Source organism: Chrysochloris asiatica, unplaced genomic scaffold (genome assembly GCF_000296735.1).
Source record: "Chrysochloris asiatica unplaced genomic scaffold, ChrAsi1.0 scaffold00025, whole genome shotgun sequence".
Classification (NCBI taxonomy): domain Eukaryota; kingdom Metazoa; phylum Chordata; class Mammalia; order Afrosoricida; family Chrysochloridae; genus Chrysochloris; species Chrysochloris asiatica.
In genome coordinates, this window is record NW_006408543.1 from 929,840 (window position 1) to 938,125 (window position 8,286).

The window sequence follows — 8,286 nt, forward strand, 5'->3', positions numbered from 1 at the left end:
AGGGTAAGTCAAAAATTATCCGCATTCCGGTCATCCTAAAACACCCGCCCACATCCACAGCTGATGACAACATCGAGCATGCATGCGAAATGATTCTGCCGAATGGATGAGTGATGGTGAAGGATGTTGCTAATCAGCCATGGCTCTGCCTATGAAAGAACCCATGACAGACTTGGGTTCCAAAACGTTTATGCAAGTTGGGTACCGAAATAACTCAAGGAAGAGCATGAACAGAAGCATTTGGACATCTACAAACAAAATTTGGACCGATGTTCGAAGGAAGGTAAAAGTTTCTTTTAATAAAAAAATCATTACTGGTGATGAGACATGAATTCACTACGAGCCTGAGAGTAAACGGCAGAATATGGAATGGAAGCATCCTCAATCACCGACCAAGAAAAAGTTCAAAAGTCAACCATCAGCTGGAAAATCGATGCTTACAGGTTTCTGAGGTCCTCAAGGGCCAGTACTGGAACAGTGTCAGGAAAAAGGGTCAACAATCAACAGTGCTTGTTACAGTGAGATGCTCACTGAAGAGCTGAAACCTAAATTTCAGATTAAATGTAGAGGACTGCTATCCAAGGGCCTTGTGATCTTGCATGACACTGCATGTCCACACACCTCTGCCCACACTGTTGACACTCTGCAAAAACTGCCTTTTGAGGTGTTAAAGCATCCTCCCTATAATCCTGATCTTGCTCCTTCAGACTTTAACCTCTTTGGTCCCCTGAAAGCAGCCCTTTGAAGATGAAGATTCACCTCTGATGAAGACGTGAAGACAGTGGTGCATTCATGGCTCACAGCTCAGCCTAAAACTTTTTTTTTTTTAAAGGGACTATGAAAGCTTGTTGACATATGGACAAAGTGTATTGAAAAGCAAGGAGATTATGTCAAAAAAAAATGAAGTATTTGTCATTTCTAAAAGTTGATTAAAATAAATGCTACAACCAGGGTATGGATAATTTTCGACTCAACCTTGTGTGTACATAATGCATACACACACACACACATAGGTGTATAAAGGGGGGTGGAAAGTTACAACAAATTATGTGGGTGCTGTAATGCACCACCCTACCTTCAGAGGAAGGAGCTCTGGTAGCATAGTGGTTACGAGTCGGGCTGCCAACGTCAAGGTCAGCAGTTCGAAACTACCAGCAGTTCCGTGGGAGAAAGATGAGGTGTTCTGCTCCTGTAAAGATTTACAGCCTCGGAAACCCTGTGCAGGGTCACTATGAGTCGGAACTGACTCCACAGCACATAACAACAACAACAACAACCTTCAGAGGAGTCCTGGTGTGGCATGGCAGGATAGGCACCAAACCACAAGGTCGGTTTGAACCTCAAGGTCAGCAGCTCAAGCCCACCAGCTGCGCCTCGGAAACCCTGTACTGGACAATAATACTCTTCAGAAAGGAGATGCTTATGAAGACCAGAGTCCCATCAGCACATGAGATCCCAGGCACAGGGATGGGGTTGCCATCCCTGCCTCTTGTTTAATGATTTCACCAGAACATTCATCTCATTTAGGGTCTCCCAGATTCTCGTGGCCCCTGCACTTTACACTACTCCCTTTATTAGTACTTGGTCTTTTGTGCTGACAAGGCCAAAGTAAACAAACCGAAGCCTCATCATCCTTACTTCTAAGGGACAGTCTAGTTGTAGTTCTTCCTCTAAGATTGATTTGTAGATAAACAAAATGTGGTGCATCCCGCCGTCCGCCTCAGCCCCAGGCTGATTCCCATGAGGTGGAGGTCACACACCACCTCTCCCCCACCTTTGTAACCAGCCATCCCTCTGCTGGGTTACAACAACTCATCACAGTGGCCACAGGGAGCTCACCCACCACACTCACGACTGTGGGGTTTATTAGGGACCACACAGAACTCATCCTCTACACACAATTATGGGGTTTAGTAGGGAGGTAACAGGCCAGGGTCAGGAACAACTCAGGATGCAGTCTCTGGTCAGGACAGCTCCTTGGCAGTGGCCCTAGGCAGCCCTCTCCTTCAGGCCCTGGGTCCCTCAGGCTGGCTCTGCCTGCTCTGGCAAGTGTTCCAGGGCTCCTTAGCCCCACAGAGAAGTGTCCAGAGGTACCCCACTCCTCCAGGAAGCCTCCTGTCCAAAGGCACTCAGCACTCTTGCCTTGTGGTTGGAAGGCTACTGTAACTGCCTTGGTCCTTGGGTTGGGAAGCCCACAATGCTGTCTCCTGGTTCAGCTGCTGCCGTTTCTCTGCCGCTGTTTCTCACCATCTCTATTGTTACAGCTCTCTCGCTCTCGCTCTCGCTCTCACTCTCGTTCTCGCTCTTTCTCTTTCTGTCTCTTAGGTCTAGGAGGTTCTCAGCACAGAGACCCCGGATCCAAAGATTGAGCTCTGCTTCCATCTCTTCTTGGTGGTACAGAGGTTTCTTCTCGCCTCTGCAATTGATTCTCTTTAAATCTAGTGGGATGGCAAAACTAACCAATTGGCTCATTAGGGTTCCATATATCTTATTTGCATGGTTCTGCTCCAATAGGGGTTCCATGCACCTTATTTGCATGATTAGCAGTTTGTCCAATCCCCTTGATGAGCTACAAGCACCTTATTTGCATAGTCCTACCCAATCATTTTGTGGGAGTTACAAAAGCCTAACTAGAAGGGCCATGTTAAGTAATTCACAGCACAGTACATACACACAATGGGCTATTAGTCAGCCATAAAGAGAAATGTATTCCTGAAGCATGCCACAACATGGATGAACTCTGACAACATGATGCCAAGTGAAATAGACCAGTTGCAAAAGAACATTCATTACTTTATCATCTCATGTATAGAAAATAAACAGAATTCTGGGGTGGTGCTGTGGGTTAATGTGCTGAACTACAAGGCCGGTGGTTCAATCTTACCTGCCGCTCCTTGGAAACGCTATACAGGGTCACTATGAATCAGAACTAACTTGACAGCACTTAACAATAACAACAATAACATAGAAAAGAAGCACATTTACAGAAACGAAGACTATTAGTGGTACCAGAAGGGAGGGAGGGGGAAAGCGGGAGTTTTTGCTTAGATGGCATTGACTTTAATCTGATGGTGGTGGGATGATTTGGAGAAGGCTAGCTAGAGTAGTGCCATAATTTGAAGAAGACAATCAGTGTCCCAGAATTGTACATGTAGAAATTGTTGTGGTAACGAATGCTTAGTTCTGTTGATCTTCACCACTATAAAATAATAACAATAAAAGAACTCAGGAGCCAACCTGACGCGATTCCCACTGGTCAAAGATATGACCGTTTGTGGTTTAATTAGAATAATAAAGACAGTGGACTGAAACATGTATAAATCCACAAGTTCAAGTGTGTTAGTCATCAGTGGTTCAATGTCATGCAGTATCTTGAAAACTGATGAGTAAAAGCTAAGAGGCACGTATTATGCCTTTCTTGTACTAGAAACTAGTTGAGGGGACATTTTCCTTTATAGAAATATCCTAGGCAATAAAAGGAAAAAGAAATAATAGAATTAAGATGCTACCACTTTATAACCCTTAACTAGGCTAGTGTGGCACTATAGGATAAGCACTTGACTGCTAACCACAAGTTCAGTAGTTCAAACCCACCAGCTGCTCCTCAGAAACCCTACACACAGTTGCTATGAGTCAGACTGACTTGATGGCACTTAACAAGTCGGCAGATTGCTTGACAAGAAGAGAGCCCGCCAGACACTATGCTTTCTGATGACCACACACAAAACCCAAACCTGACTTGGACCACCACATACATAGCATGTCTCAGCAGAATTTCCTGCCGTGAAAGACAGGGCTGTATCTGCAGTGTCCAACATGGACCAGTAGCTGCATGTTTTAGGTGCGGTCAGGTTAATTCTAACTCCTAGAGACCCTCTGCACGACAGACTAAACACTGCCCGGTCCTGTGCCACCCTCACCATCGTGAAGCTTGAGGCCAGCGCTGCTGCCACTGTGCCAATCCATCTCATTGGGAAACTTACCCTTTTATGCTTACCAAGCATGATGTCCTTTACCAGGGACTGATCCCTTCTGATAATGTGTCTAAAGTAAGAGAGACAAAGTCTGATTATCTTGGCTTCTAGGGATCATTCTTCCAACACAGATCTGTTTGTTCTTCTGGCACTCCATGGTACTTTTAATATTCTTCTCTAACACCATGTCTGGTAGCGTAGTGGTTACGAATCGGGCTGCGAACCATAAGGTCAGCGGTTCGAAACTACCAGCTGCTCCGCGGGAGAAAGATGAGGCTTTCTACTCCCGTAAAGATTTACACCCTCGGAAACCCTGTACAGGGTCGCTATGGGTCGGAACCGACTCGACGGCACTTAACAACAACAACAACAAACACCATGTCTCAAATGCATCCATTTTTCTGCAGTCTTCCTTATTCATTGTCCAATTTTCACATGCATATGAGGTTACTGAAAATACCATGGCTTGAGTCAGGTACACCTTAGTCCTCAAACTGGCATCTTTACCCTCGAACACTTTGAAGAGGTCTTCTGCAGCAGATTTGCCTGATGCAACATGTCACTTGATTTCTTGGCTACTTCATGCGTGTTGATATTAATCCAAGCAAAATGAAGTCTTTGACAATGTTAGTCTTTACTCCATTTATTGTGATGTTATTTATTGGTCCACAGTGGCTACTGAGAACTCGGGCTAGTGGAAACATTGAACTGAGTGATTTAAATTTAGTGAACTTGATTTAAATTGTCATATGTAACCAGTGGCTACAGTGTTTAACAGCACTCACCTAGATCTGACTACCAATCTATTGAAGGGCAGACTCTACAGAGAGCAGAAATGCATGGGAAACAGTACCGTGGGTGTATAGCTAGCAGAATCTGGCTGTGGAGAATGGCAGGGAGGTGGAATGGTTTCTATTGGGAAAAAGATGGAAGAACATGCTATATATCAAAAGAGACTTGGCTTATCACCCAGCGCATATGCACACACTGCCTGGATTCTGGTTATAACAGACTCTAAAACATACATGCTAAGGTAGTTGGGAAATTTGAACATTGACTGCATGTTTAGTAATATTAAGAATTTTAAAAATATAACAAAACAAAACAAAAGTGGTTTGTAAAAACTCTTATTGTATAGGCTAAGGATAATCAATGGACTGTGAACGGACAAAGTTGGTTGTTGGAGCCCACCTGTCATTCTACTGCCTCGGAAACTCTATACAGGGTTGCTATCAGCCAGAACCGACTTGATGGTTGCACTTAACGGCAACCACAACAGAAACATTTATAGATAAACGAATATATCTTCCAGAGATGATAACCTGTTCAAAAATGATATGAGATTTGCTTCAAAATTATAGAGAGAGAGGGGAAAGAGTTGATTATAAATGAAATAAGATTGAGTATTAACTGATCATTGTTGAAACTAGGTAATAAATGGAGCCCTCATATGGCACTATATGAAGAGAACAAGCTGGCTCACCACAAGGTCGATGGTTCAGGTCAGATTCAGAAGAGGATGTGGAACAAAGGATACTATTGATGACGTCAGATGAATTTTGGCTGAAAGCAGAGACTAGCAGAAAGATGTGTACCTGTGCTTTATTGACAACATAAAGGCTTTTGATTGTATGGATCATGACAAACTATGGACAACATTGCGGGGAATGAGTATTCCGGAACACTTAATTGTGCTCATGAGAAACCTGTACATAGACCAAGAGGTAGTTGTTCAAACAGAAGAAGGGAACACTAAATAGTTTAAAATTAACAAAGTTGTAGCACCAGGGTTGTATTTTTTTCACCATACCTATTCCATCTGTATCTGAACAAATAATTTGAGAAACTGAGTTATATGAAGAAAAACATGGCATCAGGATTGGAGGAAGACTCATTAACAACCTACGATATGCAGATGATACAACCTTCCTTGCTGAAAGCAAAGAGGACTTAAAATACTTACTGATGAAAATCAAAGACCACAACCTTCAAAGTAAAGGAAACAAAATCCTCACCACTGGACCAATGAATAACATCAAGATAAATAGAGAAAAGACTGAAGTTGTCAAAGACTTCATTCTGCTGGGACCAATCATCAACACTCAAGTAAGCAACAGTCGTAAAATTGAATGACATATTGCATTAGGCAAATCTGCTGCACAAGACCTGTATCTACACTATTCTCTCTTTTTATTTTGTAGTTGACTTCATTATAAATGTTTATCTCTGGTTCCCTATTTCTAGTCTAGTAAATCTGTTTTCTTTTAAATGCTTCTATATCTGGATTGAGTTCTGGGTGGTGTTGTCATGTGTGATCATCTCAGGTTGCATCTGCTGTTGTTGATCTCCAGTCCAAAGAACACCCTTTTAGCATTTTTCTTTAAAGTTGGTCTTGTCATTAAAAATTCTTTTAAATTATTTACAAAAAAAAAAAAAAAATCCCAATTTTGCTATATATTTAAGGGGCAACTTTGCTGGGTATAAGATTCTTGGTTGCCAGTTTTTTTCTTTCAGAGTTTCATATATGCCATCCCACTGCCTTCTTGCCTACATGGTTTCTGCTAAGTCTTATTGGTTCTCCTTTGTAGATCATTGTTTTTCTTCCAACCTGCTTTCAGGATTCTTTCCTAGCCTTTGGTTTTGAAAAGTTTGATTATGATATATATTCATTTTCTTTTAGAATCTATCCTATTTGTGGTTTGTTCAGCATGGTTCACCTTGCTTTCCTCAATCTTTCTGTCAGTCATTTGAAGGTACCTAAATATCATTCTTTTGAATTCCTTTTCAGTGAGTTCTATTACTTTACTTCTGCAGAAATGTTTCCAGGCTCTGCATTTGGTCATTTGTTTGAGCCATTCTCTCTTGTTTCTTTCTGTGAGCTAAATTTATCTGTTGTCTCTGGGGCATTGTGGGGTTGTTGTATTTGTATGATGGATGTATGTTGATGTGTTCTTAAGCTCTCACCAACTGTCTCCTATGGGTGTAGTTAGAGAATGGAAGCATATTCTCATCCGCTGTTTGTGCACCTCAGTTTAGAGAGTGTTTAATTGGTGTTGGCTGCTGTCTATCATTGATCAGGTGGTATAGGAGTTGGGATTAGCTCTTGCCCGGTGGGTGGAGCTGCAAAGAGTATGGTTGTGGCTAGGTTGTATGGGCACATTGCTCTATCCTGCCAGGTGGGAAAGAGAAACACACATGCACACACACACATACACACAGAAAACAAAACAGAATAAACAAACATTAAAAAAAAAACATAATAAGGAGGAGAAAGAAATGAAAACAGGAAGCAAGTTGGGCTTCCGGCAAGATGGCAGACTAGGCAGACGTACTACATGGACCCTCTACAACAAAGACCCAAGCGACCAAATAAAACAGGTACAGATGAAAATTCCGACACCCTGAACTTCAGAAGAAAGTTTAGAGAAGTGGATAGAGTATTTGCTGGGAGGAGAAGCTGAGCAGGGATGGGAGAGAGGGAGACTGAGTGGTGAACACCTTGCTGGCCACAGCGACGAGTAGATGAAAATTCTGACACCCTAAACTTCAGAAGAAAGGTTAGAGAACTGCATAGAGTATTTGCTGGGAGGAGAAGCTGAACAGGGATGGGAGAGAGGGAGATTGACTGGTGAATACCTCACCAGACACAGCGATGAGTAGCGTTGGCCACAGAAAGAGGCCTGGCAGAAGATGCACATGGGAGGCCTGAAAGGTGCAATTCTATCTTTTCCCCCACATCCCCCTGATGACCAGAGGTGTAGCCAGCTCCCACCCTCAACGAACCCCAACACAAACCCTGCTCTCCAGGAGTCCAGAACCACGTGGTTGGGAGCCACACCAGTGTAAGATGGGGGCCAATTGCACCACTTTAGTGTGCCACTTTGGTGCGTGGATTCAGGTGGGTTTGGCAGCAGACTTACAGAACTCACAGAGCCACCAGACCAGCATTTAATCAGTCACCCTGCCACCAGCTGCCCTGTGGTACTAACAGACACTGAAACCAACTCCATCAAAGGCCCCCATGTACTACTTGTGGATTGAGTGCCCTAAACATAAACACTGAAGCCAATAGAAACTCCATCTAGGGCCAGAAACTCTGCTGTCACATCCCTTCTACAACCACCTCTCGAGTTCCATGAATTGCAGGAGCCCCTCAGAAATTTCTCCTCTTAGGGTCCAACAACTTCACTGTTCAATTTTACAAATCAGACCACCCCGCAATGTCCTGGAGACAACAGGCAATTTTAGCTTACATGAAGAAACAAAAGAGCATGGCTCAAACAAATAACTGAGATGCAGAGACAGAAAACAT